The sequence below is a fragment of the Coturnix japonica genome, chromosome 1 (assembly GCF_001577835.2).
Source record: "Coturnix japonica isolate 7356 chromosome 1, Coturnix japonica 2.1, whole genome shotgun sequence".
Taxonomy (NCBI): domain Eukaryota; kingdom Metazoa; phylum Chordata; class Aves; order Galliformes; family Phasianidae; genus Coturnix; species Coturnix japonica.
The window spans coordinates 76650938-76670347 of record NC_029516.1 but is presented as its reverse complement, the minus strand read 5'-3'; the positions used below and the strand labels follow the sequence as shown (position 1 = coordinate 76670347).

The following is a 19410-nucleotide window of genomic DNA, read 5'->3' as shown; positions in this document are numbered from 1 at the left end:
AACCCTAGCTGAGACATTTTTATTCCTATTTTTTATTTTCCATTCTAAAGACTAGGGGAATATAGCCGCTATAATTAAAAATAAAAAAAACCAAAACAAAACAAAACAAAAAAAAAAAAAAAAAAAAAAAAAACAACTATATTTTAAGAATTCAAAACATTCATAATAATAATAATCTTTTAAATGCTGTACTTCAGCATACAAATCTACTTGCATCCTTGGATGCACTGAGGTTTTTTTTATTATTATTATTCTGTTCTGAAAAGAAAACGCTTATTTACAAAGTAAAAAGAGAAACAGTGATCAAATGAATAGTACAACTATATGAAGTATTTCCAAAGGATTTATACAAAATAGCACAGTGTCTTACAAGGAGATAACAGACTAGAAGTGAAACAGTCATTAAAGCACTTTTAAAAGCTATTTTTGAACAAGTCATAGATCCTGATTGTCTTGATCTGTTTAAACTCTCCGCTTAAGATAGTTAAAATCATGATGCAAGCAGTTTACCTGTTATTGTGTGCTAAACAACTGTTCAACAGTTATTTTAGTTGCTTGCTCTATCCATGAGTGAAATACTAATATTCTTCAAAAGGGCTATATTTCCTCCATGCCATTCTATATTATTTATACTGTACTAAAACTTAGTAATCAGTTCAATTTTATTTAAATATTGCCAGAATATTTGTTTTTTTTCCTCCTGCAGAAACGACCTCAATAAGCAATTCGGAACTTGTTGTCTTTCCACAGAAAACATTGCTAAACCCCTTCCAGATGTTTCTATTAATGCCCTAAGGCTTTTGATAACACTAAAGTTTTCCAAATCATAGATATTATATCATATAAATCAAGTAATGAAACATTATGTACCAGATAGAGAAGCCAATAAAAATAATTCAAATTTCTCTTTGAAATGTTTGATTCACAGATGCCTCAATAAAACGTGAGGACATAAATCAGCTTAAAGTTTCAGATACAAAAATACAAAAACAAAAATGAAAAGCAAAAGAAATAAAACCAAGTCAACTGCATCTCTCAAGTCACACAAGAAAGACAGATTTTTGTGCTGTCCTTCCACCCTGTGGGAATTACCACGGTTTCCTATGGGCTATGAATTGTGCAATGTTGGCACTGAGCTCAGATTTTAGAGGAAAACAGGACTGAAGTAAATGATTTACTGTCAAAGCTTTGGACTAGAATTAAAGAGTTTTGGAAAAATTCTTCTTGGATTTCATATTATCTAATACAGAACCAAAAATAAATAAATAAAATTGTGTCAGACTGTGAAAAAAGAAGTAAATTCAGGATCGAATTTGGAGACTACAGTAGTGATCTGAAAAGATCGTTTTATTCCAAATCCATAAATCCTTGACAAAGCAAGACCTCCTTTTCATTATTAAAACAAATAATTTGATGTTTTGCTCTGTATTTCATTAATCTTGAGTTAGAACTTAGATTCTTCACACAGCTTTGGTCAGTTCAACAAAAAAAGCCAGAAATATAAACCAACTGTAAACAGAATTCCTATTATAGTCATGGCATATCTGACTTGCATCATAAAGTGAAAATCATTTTAAATTTCTCACTTTGGTGAGAATCTTCTTCTCACAGAAGATCATTAAAATAAATAAATAAATAAATAGGAAAAAAAAATCTATAGTTAACAGTTAAAACTGATTACAGAACAAGTTTAATTGCATAACCACCAGCAACCAACTATGGACTGGCTACAACATGCAGAAGTATCTGCAGTGAACACAATGACAACAGAATTTTGAGTCTTTGGCTAACTACATTGACTACGTAGAGAAATGGTTTGGTTTTGCTCTCTTGCACCTGTTCCACACTGTGTTGCTCTTTCAGTTTTAGCAGAGATATTGCAATCTGAATAACAGTAGGAGACTAAAACAAGTCCAGGATCATCTTAGACAAACACAAGCAATGGTTGTGCAGTCCTCTGTATGGGCAAACAGGGACCATCCGTAAAGCCTGGAATGAATAGGTTGTTTCTAGGTTTAAAGATATTCAGCTCAAGCACATTCAGTCTACTGATTTTGCACATCACTGATCATTATGAGTATTCCATCAGCTAGCGAATTTACAGAGACTATCAAATCATCTGATATAGGCCACTAAAGAGTCGTCACATGGTAATGGCCTTCAGTTGCCTATAAATACGGTCTAGATTCAAAAACACCAATACAGCGATGAGGCGCTTCTAATCCTATTGCATGCCCCTAGAGCCTTGCAGTCACGTGGGCAGATAAAGATCTAAATGAGTATCATTCTCCTTAATTACTCTTTTTACGCTTTTGAAGAGAGTAATATAAATATAAATCTTCAGTAAATAATGCTCGATGTCACTAGCAAGTAGATTATAGTGCAGCCATCTGTTTGCAGTTTGAAAAGTTACCATTAAAATAAGACTTTGCTGACAAAAAAGCACCAACAGCTTATGCTATCAGATTGACTTCAATTTCCTGACTTTTAGGAATAGAAATTAAGCAGTAAAGTTGTAGAATGCCACTGTAGAATGGTACAATCTTATCTAATCCTTACAAGTTAAACAAATATGGGGTAAATAATGCTGCTAATATCTTGGTCTAAACAACCCACAGGCTTCATAAATATGTGAAATTGGAGAGCGCTCACACAGTTCCAAAGATTACATTTAAACAGAAAGAGAGAAGCTATTTTATTTTACTATGAAATAAAAAAAAGGCTTGCTTATGAGTATTACTTTTATCATGTTTCAAGTCCCTGTTATAGCCATTTTGGACTTACTACATGGTTTGAAGTAATTTTTAAGCCAGCCACTAAAACAAGCCTGAGGGATATTGCTGAAGACCAAGCTAAAAGAAAGCACATCACGCACTGATAAAAAACATTTTTTGATCAAAAGAACATGAGTAGGTTCAACAGTCCCTTCTGCTGCTGCACTAGGACCATGCTAAAATTTCCTCTCACAGTGAACACAGCAATTAAAATAACTATGTCAATTTGGACTGTATCAGTTCATCAACTTAACTAAAGACTTGATCTCAAATCCCTACTATCTTCACTCATGAATATGTTGTCATTATTAATACTTTAAAAAAATAATAATAATAATGAAAGGTGGGGCAATTATCACATCCAGCCAGCTTTGTTACTGCAGACAATGTCATTTCCAATCAGCAAACCCATGTCATTATATTGCGGAGGGAGACAGATAAGAAGTCTTGCTTATCAAAATTTTCTTCCATCAATGCACCGATTGTGGGAACAGGCAGACTGACACCACATGTCGGATAACATTGTCTCCCTCAAGAAATTTATTGTTTTCCTCCTGAAAGCAAAGCGAATGGATTTGACATACATTGGTAACCTGAAATGTGTATAACCTTCCTCCTCTCATATTAACGATGGGGCGTCTGGTCTGCGTACCTTTAGGTAAAACTAAGCTGAGGAAAAAAAACAACAAAAAACTACCTCTTTTCCCAGTTGGATGATAATTTGCCTTCTTGTTTTCACTACCCATTCCCTACATAGTTCTTCCCCAACCAACTCCTTCTGAGATTTTCCAGTGAGATTAAACTTGTCAAACAAGTGTTAAAAAGGTAACTTTTTCTTTTTTAAATAACAAATAATGTGAAATTTTGCATTAGTTAGTTAGTTGCACTAGTTAGTTCTAGTTGGCTGACATAGTGGGCACTTACCCAAATCCCCTGTAGCTGTTGAGTCAGCTGTACTCCATCTATCCTGTGCTCCTGCATGTGATCAAGTGTTCAACTTCTCTGTCCTGCAAAACTTTTCAGAAAGCATTCTGAGCCTGCTGGTGGGGGAAAAGAGACACTCATTATGAAAAATTCTTTTAAAAATAGGTCTGGATTTTAGATGGGAAAATTTGACAGGTCTCAGAATACTTTACAAGTCTGTTCATCACCAGGCTGAAATCTGAGCAGGATCTTTATGGTGCCTTTTTTCAATTCTCTGCCTCTTTTTTTCTCGTAGCCTTTTGATCTACTTCTCTCCACTTGTACGAAAATCTCCAGAGGTCCAAGTGGGGCAAACAATCAATGTGAAGAAATTATTCTGTCATCAGCTTGTTGAGGAAAAACCTTGTCTGTTTAAAAAGAGGGGTGGGAGGAAGGAGACAGATGGAAGCACTGAGATAGGATCAGTAACTAAGCTGCATGGTTATCAATGCCCCGTTGTGTGTTGTGAGAAGTGTCTAGCTTTTTCAATTCTAGGCTAAATTCATAGTACCCACAAAACAAAAGCAAAAAGAGCGACATTTCACACTGTGATGAAAATGTGATATGGGGGTGTCACTATGAATACAGGTGACAACAGAATGATAATTATCAACAGGACATCAATGCACACAAAGCCAACTGCATACAAAGGCAAGATCAAGCTGCTAGAAACTGAACCTGCTTCGTAACATCTACTCCCTGATCCTTGTGCCTTAGAGGGGGCAGAGAGAGATGTTTCACTCCCTTTTGTTTCATTAGACTTTTTCTCACTCCTACCTCTTTCCACCTTCTCCTTTTAGTTTTTGTGACAGCCATCTATGCCTGTAAGCTTTCATTATACCTTTGGGCAGGTAAAACTGTAGTCCATAGGATTTGGCAACCTAGAGAAAGCTCTGAGGTGCCTGGATTTGTTGTGGCATAGTGTGAACAGTGAAGCTTGGCCTTTGCTGTGCCTTCACTTACACTAGCTGCTCATAGACATCAATGCTGCTAAGCACATCCACAGCGACCCTGGCCAGCCTGGATGAGTAGTGACCTGGTGGCCCGATATATGCTGACCTCCCCACCTCATAGGCCTGCTCTAACAGGTGAATGAAAAAGGAAAGCAGCAAAGCAGGTTTCCCCTTGAACAACAAGCTCCCTCATATATATAGCCATGTGTTCTGCACCCATGGGAGTGGTGGTTCATCCCTGGCTGCTCCAGATCCAGGAAGAAGAGACTAGTGCTGCTCTCCCATGCAGGCATACAGAGATTTTGCAGCTTCCAGCAGTTTTTCTCCAGAAAGAATCATTTATAATGCACTCTGAAATCATCAGACATCAAAAGGCTTTTTATGCCTGTAAGTTTCTAGTCCTATTTTCAGACACATACCCTATAACATTAATGTTGGTTTGGCTGGGTGAAGGCTCAAGAAACTAAATCCAACCCTTCAATATAAACAGTACAATACAGCATGAACTAGGGTAGCCTTGGACTAATAAAAAGATAAACAAAGAGAAATGAAGCAATGACAAAACTTTCCCTTCATATTAAATGTTTAGACAGGTTTGATGCCTCAAATCACAAGACCACATTGAAGTATCTCAATATAAAATTGGTTTCACAAACAAGAGTGTTAAAGAATGGTCTTACCTTTGAGTAGGTTTCCAAAGCAGGAATCTCAGTTAAAGACACCTATAAAATCAAAAGTTATCCCCTGCCTTATGGCCTTCAGATGAGTTTATTAAAAAACATCAAATCACTTTAAGACATCGTGGGCAATTTCTCTCCATTTCCAGTGGCTACAAGTACAACTTCTGCAAAGTTCACACTGCTTCCTTCCATACAGACATGTACACATTCAAGTCCTTGCCCAACATCACAGCTGTCATCTCATCTTCCTCTTGCTGCAGACTATGTTTTTCATAGAATCGTATAATCATTTGAATTGGAAGGGACCCTTAAAAGCCATCTAGTCCAACTTCCCCACAGCTAACAGGGACACCTACAGCTAGATCAGGTTGCTCAGAGCCCCATCAAGCCTGACCATGAGTGTCTCCAGGGATGTGGCATTCACCATCTCTCTGGGCAATTTGGTCCAGAGCCTCACCACCCTTACTGTAAAAAGCCTCTTTCTTATATCTAATCTAACTGTTCGCACTTCTAGTTTGAATGCACTAGGCAGCAGGATAGGTCCTCACAACTTTAGCTCACACCAAAAAACAGCCATTTCAGGAGCTAGGTACACTGAGGAATCATGGCTACACACTTTCAGGAGACATAATTCTCCCCATCAGCTGCAGAAGCAGTTTGACTGGCCCAAACACACATCCACCTCCAAGCAGAAATAGTTTGAAATCTGCCTCCATCCTGGCAGGTCATAAGTCTTCCAAGGTCTATCACCTTGGCAGTCCATCATTTTGCACTTCTAAAGATATTACTGACCTTAACTGAGAAGAAATTCCACAAAACCCAACTAGATTGCTAATTTGTTAAACAGGAAGAGAAACAAAAGACAAAAAAAAATGCAAACAAGTTGGCCTATATTTGAGATATGCATTGGCATACACAGACACACATTGAGATATGTACTGGCATACAGAGACCTACATTTGGAGGCGTTTTGATGGAATTCTTCTCTACACATAACCAATTTCTATTACGTCCCCTCTTATCTGACTCTTTTCTAAACAGGTCTACGATGGTACCTCCTGCTCTCCTTATGACTAAATTGCAGAGGCCTACAAACATCTCCCTCACCTTCACCTGCTGCTTTGTTTTTCTCTCATATTTAGTTTTACTTGCATTTTAAAACCTTCACACTTTTTATGGATCAAGGAATTAAGGATTATGGAATTAAGTCCATATTAAACCCCTTTGCATAAGAGATTTTCACTACTACCTCTCAGGGGGTAAGAGAAAGAGCCTCATGTTGTGCTAGAGGAGGTTCAGGTTAGGTATTAGAAAAAGATTTCTTCTCAGAAAGAGTGATGAGGGCATTGGAACAGGTTGCCCATGGAATTGGTAGAACCACCATCCATTACAGTTCAAGAACTGTGTAGACATGGTATTGAGGCACATGGTTAATGGCTATGGTGGGGATGGGGTTGATGGTTGGACTAGGTAATTACAGAGGTCTTTTCAACCTTATTTATTCCATGATTCTTTCCTAAAAGATCGGGTGTTTCCAGAATCCAGATAATACAGAGTAGCTTCTTGTATTGTTCTTATGATATGTAGTCAATGCCTGCTGTAGCTGCAAGGAAAGAGGTTTGAAAAGAACCAATACTATAGGAGATATTCTTCTCTAGCAGTAGTCAAATACATGCACACAAATACATACCTTAAAAACTGTCATCACTATTTATATTATGGGCATCTAGAGAGTGTGTGCCAGTTTTAAATAACCAAAGAGTATTCTGCCTCAGAAACAACCAGTCCTTATCCTGCCAAAGCAATGGTAATTTAAATCTCTCTAAAGCAAACTGTTAGAAAAACAGGGCGCACATGAGAAAAATGATCATGAAATTATGTTTGTAATGAAACATCACACAGAACCCAAATCCAGTTTATGCAGGTCTTTACCAAAGGCAAAAAAAATGCAACCTGAACAGATTGTAAATAACCCTGGCACCAGTCTTATCTGCAGAAAGACCACAGAACTAGGATACATAAATCCCTGTTAGTCATAGCAGTGCACAGCAACATACATCAAAGGACTGACGTGTTTCAATAACAGCAGAGGTAAATTTACAAAAGAAATGGCTGTGGTAACATATTGTGAATTGGGACTAAAGAAAAACCACATACAATCACCCAAGAGACTACATTCAGCTTCTCCAGCTTTACTGAAAACAAATTGATTTGCAACAACAAATACTTCTCACAGCACTGTACAAAAAGCATTAAAAACAGTCAGCTTCTTGCATTAAAATACTTTGTTTCACAGCTTGTCTGATTCTTTGATTTCTTTGTTTTAGATCCATGGGATCCTACACGTGTGCTTCAGTTTACTTGGGGTGCTCAGGAAAATAATTTTCATGTTGACCATATCAGATCTAAACAATAAACCTGTTATCACACTATAATTTGGATTTACATCTATAATTTTGCTTTTTCTTCAAATTGAGCAAAAGTAAAAATCATTCTATTTCCACTTTAGTCACAGAAATTTCTACAAGGAACGCTCCAAAAGCAATGTCACATATTTGGTTATATCAGTCCACAACACCAGAGGTGGATGTTGACAATATGGCAGTAGAGATAGAACCTTCCCACCAGTATTACCTTTTATGTTGTTGCTGTGTGACAAATGGCAGCAGACGGGCAGTCTGACAGAATGGTGTCTGACATGGAAATGCACATGCAGCAAAGGTGCATCACTGAATTCTTCCATGGGGAAGAAATGGCACCTACTGACATTCACCAACATTTGCTGAGTGTTGATGGAGCCCAAACAGTGAATGTGAGCACAGTGAGGCGGTGGGTGGTGTGTTTCAGCAATGGCAAAAGTGAGTCACCCCTGCTGGTGCAGATTTTGATGAGTGAGGCATGCAAACTCTAGTGTATCGCTGATGAAAACGCAGAGCTAATGGTGATGACTGTACAGAAGAATATTATTTTGTAGCTGAGAACTCACTCTACCAAATACTGTTACTGTGTTCTAAGTGTATTTTGCAATGTCTGTGGAAATAAATAGGAAGTATTACTTTTGGAGTGAGCTATGCATTATCCAAACAATTCGCAACATTTAAGACCATATAGTAGTTTCAACAGTATTTCTAAATATGCACGCACTTCCTTACTCTTATATTAACTCTGAACATCATACTGTCCTACCTCTGACTAAAAGACACTCGTTTTTTAACCCATTTCCAAATTTTAGTTGAATCTACAGCCAATAGTCCTTTCCTTTAACAACGAGATTATATCTAATAGTTCTTATTACTTTAAACATTAAACAGAGAGGCTTGCAGATTTTAAAATGAGAAAGCCTAATTTCAATCTGAAAGCAACATCAATCCGGCTGTCTTGCTTTACAGCAAAGCCCTTCCTTGTTTCTCTGCCATTAGTTTCTTAAACTAAATGCAGATGTCACCAGCCTTTCTTTAGAAAAAGGAAGTAAGTGTCCCATTAAGTACTTAGAAGAGTGGACAGATTCTTCCATTCAGCTGATTCCCTACACACTTGCTGGTGCTGAACAGCAAATCTTGTATTTCTGAGAAAGGGCCATCACAGAGAGGTTATTTTCCTCTAAGTGGTTTCCTTCTTTCACTTGTTCTCAAGTTTAGTGCTAAGTTGCTGAAAGATTACCTCATTCATATGATTGGGAGACTGTTAGGCTCCAGAGCATCGGGTGAGTGAGGCAATAATTATTTGTTTGAAAAACACAGGTAGTTTTGCCTGCATTGCAAAGAAACATGCCTGAGTTTTTCATTATTCCAAGGACAAATCCTGAACATTATTTCCTTTTCAGAGCCATAGTCCATGCGCACAGTGGTGGAAAATTACACAGAGATAGTCCCAGTCACTGCTCATGTTCAATAAGAGTCTGAATGGAGCTGAAGCAAATGGGGCTGCCTGCCCAAGTGTATGCTGCTGCTGACTGCATGCATGCATACACGCTTGGGCTTTTCAAAGGAGGAAAAAGATCTCTGCATAAGGTAGGATGTGAGTTTAATGTACTTTAGCATACCAGCAAAACGCCCCGGGGCTAGCCCTTCTTCTACTGTGAGATGGCTTTTCTTTTTTGGAATGTGGTTGGCATTGCACTAGGAGCTTCCTTTATGTTGTTTTCCTGTTTGTTTTTTTTAATGCATAAGCATTTATTTTGGTTTGATGCTTTTTTAGAGCTACTTTTATTTAAGAACAATGCAAGTTCAATAGCACAGTAAGTACAGAGCATCTGATGTTTGCTTAGGCCCGACAGATTTCTAAAACTACCTTCCATGAGATTTTTCCTAGGTCAATACAGTTCCTGTTTTATTTACTAGGATGATTTTCTACCATTTAGTGTGAAATAACTTCAAAACCCCAACAGCATCAAGCATCAGGAAACTAATCAAGTAGAAAGAACAAGTGAGAAGAGATCAGAAGGATTTTTACACGAAAGAGTCTTGACCCATTCCTCTTAGGCAGTACTTGGTACCAGAATACAGAACTGCAGACTACCCCCCTAGGAAGAAACAAAGCTCAGTACATGACCTCTGTGAACTGGATTTAAGATGCATGTTCATTATGTTGCAGAGGGGATGTTCAAGAGGATCAATATGCTATTGAGATAAAAGAATGGTATAAATTGTCCTGAGAGTTGCTTAGAATATTCTTTACTGTCAGCCTGGGAATTAAAAACAGAGCAAGAGGCATATTAAAACTGTGCTTTTATAAGCTTAATCAGTAGGCTGGAAAATGAGTTTCACAAAGAGATAATGAGCTCCCAAATCATAATTTGCCAAGGGTGCATCGATTTCACTGGTCTTCAGATCATTTATGAGCATCCAGCACAAGAGCACCTTTCTGCCCCAGGCTCCCACCAGGCAGAGGCATGAGCCAGCAAGACTCCACGTACGCAAGTAGGATTTACAAATTTAATGGCTGTGCGTGGTAGAAAAAGGTCATCAGTTTTGGATCTACTCAAGGTGGATATTTTGTGGTCTTTGCTGAAGCTGAGAAACAAAACGTTTTCACTGCATACTGAATAAACATTTTGTTTCCCCTTTGAGCCGTTTTCAGAGGTAGCAAAGGGCTAACCTTAACAGTTAGTCACAGAAACAGCCATGCTGCCACTACTGCAGTTCTACCAACCCTACAGTCACTATCTTGTTACTCCTTACCCTGGTAGCTGTGAGGGCAGTTATCTAGTACATGAGAGAGTAGGCTGAAGGTCTCTCCTCTAGCTCCAGGGAGCATGTTCCCTTGGAGACAGCTCTATCGGGTTGATGAGCAAAACTTACTCCTGGGTTATTGGCAGGTTCTGTCCCCACCCCACCTGAAATGTTTACATAGACTGTGCAATATTGGTTATGACAACTAAGAGAAAACAATCCAGCTTAGCTGTAGATCGGTGCCGAAAGCACTGCCCTGAGAAATAAGTTAAAATCCCTCAAAATAAGAAATGCATTAAACTTGGCCTTCTACATCAAGAGCCAGACCACTGGACTAACAGGAAGGAGCACTGCAGAGGCAAGTTTCTATCATGGTGTCTAAAACTCACTATATATTGCAACACAGGAGTGTCACGATAGACACAGAAGAGTCTTCCCATTCAAATTCACATTTGATTTCTCTCATCACAGCACACAAGAAAGAGCCACATAAGTACCTGAAATCTTACCACACTGAGTCAGGCTTGTTTCTCTCTCTCCACCATCATCCACCAATAAGAGCTCTATGTTAACTGTTCAGAAGGAACTTTTCAGGTGAAAGTTTGGAATCAGAGACAACAGTCCTGTCATCTCAATCCCCTACCAGGCTCTTCTTTCTTTCCAGTCTTTTCATATCTTATTTGCAGTTAGCACCAACATGAACAAATCTTAATGCTAACCACTTCTGTTAGCATTCTGTTAGGGACATCTGAACAGATAGTGGAGTTGCTTGTTGTTTTTTGTTGTGATATATATATATATATATATATATAATTCCTTTTTTTCTTGAGGGCGTGGGGGGATGTTGGATATATTTTTTTAAACGTTCATTACTTAAAAAAAAAAATAAAATCTTGTTTCACAGGGATAGGGGCTCTGGGGATGTGTGTGCAACTTTTCTTCCATCTATTCTGCAAAAGTCAGACATTCTTTCTTGAGACTAAAACTTAGAGTGAAGATGCATACCCACATCTCAGCAGTTTGGAAAATAAGACCAGAAATGCAGGACTACACATGAACAGGGAAAAAGACAGTCTGCAAAGAATCCTGCTACTCACCTGCTATGTGTTGTTTGAACACGTATTATTAATAGCAAAATACCTCACACAACAAGAAATGACCTTATCCAACTTACACAACAAGAAAACTCAGATAAGCTGTAGCTTCTTTTTTTCATTAGATGAACTTGCCATCCCCAGACCTCAGCATGTACGACTGAGCTGGTATGACTTCTTGCCCCTTTGAAATACCATTCTCAGAAATACTGATGTTTCTGTCACTGCAGTTGTTCCACTTGTTTAAAACACTATCTCAGGTCTGATGAGGAAAACATATTGTTGGTACTACATCACAGATCTGCTTCTTAGTCATTTACTCTTCTTTTTCTCCACACAGAACTAATACAACAAGCTACAAAATTCTGAGCCTTATATTCATTTTCTGGAGGCGAAAAAATAAAAAATAAAAAAAATCAGGAAATGAATGCCTGCGAGCATTCATTAGTCTGCACATTATGGAAAGATATAATAGGCCAAATATCAGGACTGCCTGCTACATACAATAGCAACAGATCAAAGTCAATGCTACTGTACTAAATGAAAACATTACCAGAACCATTGTGATCAGAGCTATTTCTTTTTTAAAAAATCCATAAAATCAGAAAGTGGGAAAAATGTATCCTCTCAAGAATTACAGCTCCAGTTGATCTACTTCTTCCTTCACTGTGAAGTCCACTGCATTATTTATTCATTTAAGTGCTCTAATCAAGACAACTGCTCAGAAGTCATTTTAAATAAGAGTGCACTGCTCAATGTAGCAGTAACAGATAACAGCAATTTGCAGCCCACGGTGATGTACAGCAGCATAAAAAGCATGCTGGATTGAGGGCACATTACATGGTTACAGCTGAGAAAGTCATTTTACGATGTAAAAAAAACAAGTGTTTTTATCTTCTGTCTGTTGCAACAGACAGTCTCCTCCTTTATGCCTGATCCCAGGATCCATGAGAGCCACATTCACCAACCACCACAATCAGAAGGCCTGCTCTGCAAAACAAGATCCTACTGAATTTACATTTCAAGCATGCAGGCCTACCTGTGGGGAGCAAGCCATTGCTGCCCAAGCACAGAGCAGAGGTGGCTCCATAACGCAGGGCTAGCCCCTGGCTCCCACCATCATTATAAGCCACTGGAGCATTATAATTCTTTTCAAAACAAGGCTTCTTAGGCATACTCCTGGATTTGTGAGCTGCCTGGATGCTACAGTGAACAGTAGCATTATATCCCTAATAAAGCACAAGTTAGACCGTGCACTTTATCATGACATGCACAATGAAGACTAAACACAGTACTATGTCAGAAGCAGTAAGATTATACATTGTTCAAAATGGTCTTTAAATCAATGACAGACTATTTCTTCACTCAGCAAAGACAACAGCATCGTTTTCCAAATCTACTCAACCGAAAGAAATATCGCAGGTTAAGTGTTTTTGTTGCCTTTTCATGACATTACTAGCATTATCTAAAATTTAAGTTTAAATCAGAAAGAAAAGTATTATCTAATCTATGCTCAGCACAGGTTTTACTTCTTGCTCTACATGTTCTCACATTTTGGCAGGATAGTTTCTTTTATTACATCTGAAGATAGCTATTCTTTTTCTCCTTTCTCAACACTTTGAGCAGAGAAATAAGTTTAGATCAAAGGGGATCACGGTATTAAAATGAACACTGAGAATGTCATAAAATGTAAATTAAATAAGCCACTAAGTACATCACAAGTTGTTTTTGTTCTTAAACTTCTAGATTTCCTTATAAACGTTTAGATTTCCTAAAATTAGAGTTTGGGATTTTTCCAGTGAAAAGGAGAAACCCATTTCTCAGCTACTGGCTGTAGCAGGTACCTCTCCGACATCGAGCCACTAAGAGATATGAAAACCACATTAAGGGACATAAAAAGGAAATAATTGAACACTTCAGATAAATTAGAATGCAGAAGGAGATTTAAAATTAGAACAGAGAAAAGAACACAAGAATAGCAATGGTAACAGAACAGAGAAGCAGCAATAACTCTAGCAATGTTACTTATAAATAAAATACACGTGTCAGCTTCAAAAGCATCCTTTTAGTAAAGGAGAGCTGCAGACCTATGCTGAAATTAAATACTGGAGCTAGAGACCTCCTGTCACCAGATTCCATAATCACTGAAGCTGAAGACTGTATGTTTTAGAAATGCATTCTAGCATAAAATTTCTGTAAAATAGAATTTCATCCTTATATAATAAATCTAAATGAGAATACATTGTTCTTTCCTCAACAGGACCTGCATGCATCCTCTGGGAGTAGGTCTCATAAGGGATATAGAATCACTTACCAGGTGTAAGCTCAAGGAATCTAGGAAAATGTCAGATTTCTTGCTAAAATGCAGTACAGTTCTAATCCCTAATCGTTGCCATTGTTTCTGAACAAAGGTATCAGGATGTGATCTTGTGTCAGTTTTTAAGCCCATGTGCCTGCAAACTCCAGCAAGCATGCCTGTAGTTTAGGAAGACAGTAAACAAGACCTACTGGTTTTACAGTTCCTGCAAGAAAATCATTTTTCTGTATAGTCCAAATCATTTTCAACATGACTTCCAAGTAGGAGTAATTATTATTGCTTTTCATTACTATATGCAAGAAGCTCCTCTCTCTAGATCAAGGCATGCTACTTGCAACATAAGTACATTTGGAAAAACAACTGTGCTTTGGAACTTAATGTCTCGTTTAATACCAGACACTACAAGTGGAGATAAAAATAATATATAGATAGAATACACAACAGTATGCACAAGTTTTACAAGGAGATTTAAATTCTTTTCTTAAATTTCAACATTTCCAGTCTTATTTCTATTCTCTTTCTGCTAAAATAATCTAGTTAATGCTTGCTCTATAAAATGAACTATTATGTATCATTCCCACCCTAATAATGTAACATGTGTAACAGATACTACACAAAGGCCATTAAGTCCTGTCTCAGACTTCACACTCGCATCTGAAGTATACGTGAGCATGAAGACAGCTGAAAAAGCAAGAGTAGCCCACTGCACAGACTGATGAGACACTGCAGGGCTTTTTTGGCTGTGCTTCTGGAGGCCGTTCTCATGGGAAGCTGGGGGAAACAAGCTGATTTCAGCTCTTCCCAGTCCTAGTTCAATCCCTGGCTTACTGCCCTCCCTGCTCTGCAGATGTACCTCCTTGGGGATTTCTGTCTGGGTTATTTTTAAGGCTGACCTGTTTTTTCTGCAGAGACTGACTACCTACACTGATACGTTGGCAACAGAAAGGTCCCAGATCAGCAACAGTCCAGCAAAGACTTGTGCAGGCTTCAAGGCAAAGGAGAGTTGCAACAAAAGAGAAGCAAAATGGCTTTAGAGATGTTTGCTAATTTTTGCAGGCATGAGAAGAAGAAAAGGAAGGAGATAATCTTTGAAGATTTAACCAGGAAAAGTTGCTGTCTACGGGAGGAAGATATTGTAGAAGATACAACATTCTCCTCTCTGAATGAGAAAGGAATAAGCTACAAAAAGTAAGGCTGTGAATGACCTTAGCAAAAAAAACACAGAGTCAGTGCACAAGAGAAGGCAGCAGTGAGCCAATAAAGAAACAAGCAACCCTGTACTTCCAGCTAAAATCATGTTCTTAGTACCCTAGGGGTATGCAGTGCACTCAGCAAGAAGACAGAAAATGATGCAGCTCCCACCTCTGAACAACTACTCTGAGTTGAGGACAAGAACAGGCTCATCCACATGCACAGCTAGGAAAAGCGCAGAGATTTCACAAAAAGAATCTGCAGTACTCACACATTGCCTGCAGACAATCAATCACATTAACCCAGATAGATCAATACATCTGTGTATGTATGTTTGGAAGTTGTTACTCCAAGTATTCATTCATTTCTACGTGAACTAATGGTGGTGTTTTGTTGTTGGTGTTTTTTTTTCCCCCACATACATTGTAATTTAAATTGTTTCACTACTGTACTTCAAAATCTACATTAAATAGAACTAGAAGAGGATTTTTAGCTAGTAAATACTGCTTATATTGAGTTCAGTGAGATTTAGTAACTCAGGAAAGCCTATGAACTATGCAGAGCCAAAGGAGAACAAAACTGACTATCTGCATGACTATCCAGCTCTGATTTACAAGCAGTAACTTCGGAAGGACAGTTGACCTTGTGGGCAAATTCTTTTCACAGTAGAGATGGTTGTTTCAAGGATATGAGACAGCATGCAATTAATGATGCAGGCAGACTTAACTTTCAATAGCAGTTTCATGGGAATTCATTTATCGACCTAAGTTAGCATGGTAAATTTAAGAACTACTGGAGCTAAGATACATCTCTACTATTAGTAGTAGTTGGGTAGTAATTGGGCCAGTTTTTGCATGTCCTAAAGGAAAAAAAGAAGAAGAAAAAAAAAGCCTGCCAATCATTTTAGTTTTTCACATGATTTAGTTTCTGAGCCTAAATATTTACACTGGGAAAAATGAGGTGGGACTTCAGTCTATTTCTAAGTATGTACGTATATTTATATTCAACCTCTTCAGTAACTAGTTGATAAAGTTAAGTTAGCAGCTCTACTAAATCGGGGTACATTATATTTGGACACTATCTCATCACCTTTACTTTCAAGCTATTTGGGACAAAAATTATCTTGTCTTGGATCCAGTCTAAGGCCTCTTCAATACATCCAAGCTACTGTGGTGTTCCTATTTTGTGCCCATATGCCGATATCCACAGACCAGGACAGAAAGATGGGTGTTTGGAAGCAAACATACAAGGGACAAAGAAAAAATAAATTAATTAATTAATTAATTAATTAAAAAAAAAAAGAAGTGTATCTACATGCAACATTAATGCAGGGAATTTGGCAAGACAAATCAATATCCTGACAATGTCGGGAGTAGGAAAGAAATAGAGCATAATTGGCTAAACAATATCGTGATGACTTTCCCCAAATATTCAAATTTCTCAACACTTGTAATAGTTTATGTTTCACAACCTGAGACTTTCCTACAAATGAACAGACTTCCCAAAGAACTTGGTAGTGCCTCAAGAAGCCCAGAAAATCAGAAAGCAAATGTACTACCAACAAATACTTGTTTTTATTTTATGCAAGCAAAGTAAAATCCATATTACCACTTTCCTTACAGTTACAGTATTAATTTTTAGGAGCCTTCTCAGTCCATGAAATTACACACAATGTACACCATCTACTCCTTTCTGCTAGTCACTCTCTACTATAACCACTCAACCTGCTCTCACAACCAAACATGACCAGCCCACATCTACACTAGTATGCTCCACGCCCAAGAACTTTAACGTTAAGTCCCTGCTCAAATTGCTTTCATCTGAACACTGCATCACTCCAGCCCTCTGTTTTCCTGTGTAACATCACTCTCACTTCTCAGTCAGAAGCAGGAGCTTCTGCGCCAAGTGGATGCCTGATAAACTCCCACAGAATTCTGAGCAAAATACTACAGAATTAAAACAAATGAAAATAAATTAGATTCCACAAAGTCTAAAGAACTATCAGCTAGGAAGCAAGTTGAGTTATTAGCACAGCTGACACTGCTTTTATACCACTACTTGGTTTCCCCAGCACAAAAAAGGCTTATAGCAGTTGACTTCCATCAGTGTAGTTTCCCTTTCCTCAGCAATACACGTCCTATAAGTATTCCTACTGCATTAGGGAGATGCATAAAGGAGACTTCAGTGAAGTCCATATGTTACATTAATACGAGCAACATCAATAAAATTAATTCCTACAATTTATTTCTAAGCATAAAATTGCCATAGGGAAGGGGAAAAAAAATAAAATAAAAAAGCTTTTCACAAGCTGAAGCCTATTTTTCAAGGCCATCGTTTCTTTAGGCTTTCACACTGCCAAAAAACCTGAATCCATTCCCAGCCTTCTTTCAGATCTGAAACAACCCTGCAGCATGATGATCCAAGCCAATTCACACAGACACCTTCTCTCATCCTGTCACATAGAAAAGCAATGGGCATTTTTTCAGGGTTTCTACATGTAGTACTGTTTCAGACACCTTTCCTGGTTTGCCCTGCTGGAATCCAAATTCATCATATTTGGGACCAAGATTTGTAGCCAAGTTTACCAGACTATTAACACGTTTGTGGTTTATTAAGAAGCATTTGGTAGTTGGGGAAAGCTAGGCAGGGATAGTCCGAGTGATCAGTGTGCCCAAGACTCTGACATTTGGGAGCAGGATGTAAGTTTTCCTTCTGTGAGTCCAGACCTCCCTTTCCAGCAATGCCCAGGAAAGTAGCAGTCCAGTTTCCTACCAATGTTCCCAGCGGCCCTGAGATGCTCAGCCTGCCAGTAATGTGTGAAGATTTATATGTGTGCCTTCGTGCTGGCAGAGAACAGCACAGAAGCTCGCAGGGACCTGTAATTAAGCTGTTTGTTTCCCCTCAGCAGGCAGAAATGGAAGGTGTGCCACATTCAGGTTGTGATTCATGTTTGGTTAATTGATTATGCAAAAGTTCTGTTTCAGAAAGAATTAGCTACTCTTAAGATTACTTAATAATCATGAAAATCCCTACTTCTTCTTCTGGAATGATATAAACTTCCTGTGCCAGGGATCCCATGCCATGCTTATTAATTACTCACCACTGAAGAACCCCATCCCATCACTCACTCTCACCAGCTGCTGGTTGCCTATGCCAGAGCTCTCTCAAAGCTCAGAACTCAGAGCTCTCAAAGCCTCCACAGAGATTAGTTAAAAAGGGATGCTGTGCTATGCCTGTGTCAAGCATTCCTGCCAGGAAGTCTTTTCCCTAGAGGAATCATTAAACACTGTCAGGGAAGAGCCAACACAGGTGAAGCACAGGTAATGGTTGGGATTGTCATGGTTTAATAATTTTGTAATTTTTGCTATCAGTATTCCACATCATAACATCATATAAAGCATGAATAATTTTACTGAATCTGCAACTTATCAGAAGAAGACTACATCTCCCAGGGAACAACACGATAGGTCACGGGACCTGGACTCTATATTAACTCTGTCGCAGAACAGGACTGGACGTCTTATCGAGTTTCTGGCGTTCAGGTGAGGGGGGGAGTGTGTGGAGCCTTCAGCCGTTTCGCCTAGATTCCACAGTTAGGCCTCTCGGTACGGACTCATTTCTCTCTTTTGCTTGATTCGTTTAGCTCACATATTCAATGTATAATATGAGTAAATTATGATTGTGTTTCTCGCTGTATTCTCGATATATAGTATTTAGTTAACTAAGTGTGCCCTCCTTCTTATACAAGAATTGCCGCTGATTCTTCATCCTAATTAACTTTTCCCTCGGCCTAGGGCCCCTCTGGGCACCCTACGGCCCCTGTCACGGACGCAGTGTGGGATTTTACTTCAAACCGTTGACACAGGACTTTGGTGGAGAATGCGGGCAAATTGAGTTGCTGTTTTTTTTTTTTTTGTTTTTTTTCTGTTGTTTTTCTTCTGTTGCTCTGATCTTAGCCTTTAACAAGAGCACGCTTTACGAGTCTTTTTTTTTTTTTTTCCTGGTGTTTTTTAAGATAGTGAAGCCCTATTCTCGTTCACTTGTTCTGGGATCTGCACCGCGAGACCCTCCGTGACCTTGAAAAAAGTCCGAGGGGAACTGGCCAATTACTGTCCGTAGTATTTTATAACACTTGCTGAGAGCTCTTCGCTATCCTTTTTACTTTTTTCTTCTCTCTATTGGGTGAAAAAAAAACAAACAAAAGGNCGAACCTGGACTATATATTAACTCTGTCGCAAACAGACTGACGGCTTTTCGAGTTCTGGCG

At 38.5% G+C, this 19410-nt stretch overlaps 1 protein-coding gene across 4 annotated transcripts in view; it reads right to left on the bottom strand.

Moving 5' to 3' along the window:
• The window catches only part of ZPLD1 (zona pellucida like domain containing 1), a 97237-nt gene that overhangs the window by 25242 nt on the left and 52585 nt on the right, over positions 1-19410 (bottom strand). Inside the window, exons 1-2 of one of the 4 annotated variants that reach the window (XM_032447911.1) lie at positions 3906-5146; positions 3699-3814 (exon numbers count right to left, since the gene is read on the bottom strand). The exons of 1 other annotated variant lie outside the window; for it this stretch is intronic. The gene's annotated coding sequence lies outside the window, so the exon portion shown is untranslated. Of the gene's footprint in view, positions 1-3698; positions 3815-3905; positions 5147-19410 lie in introns of those variants that run through there. 2 more of the 4 variants (XM_015877544.2, XM_015877536.2) reach the window with 2 other exon arrangements.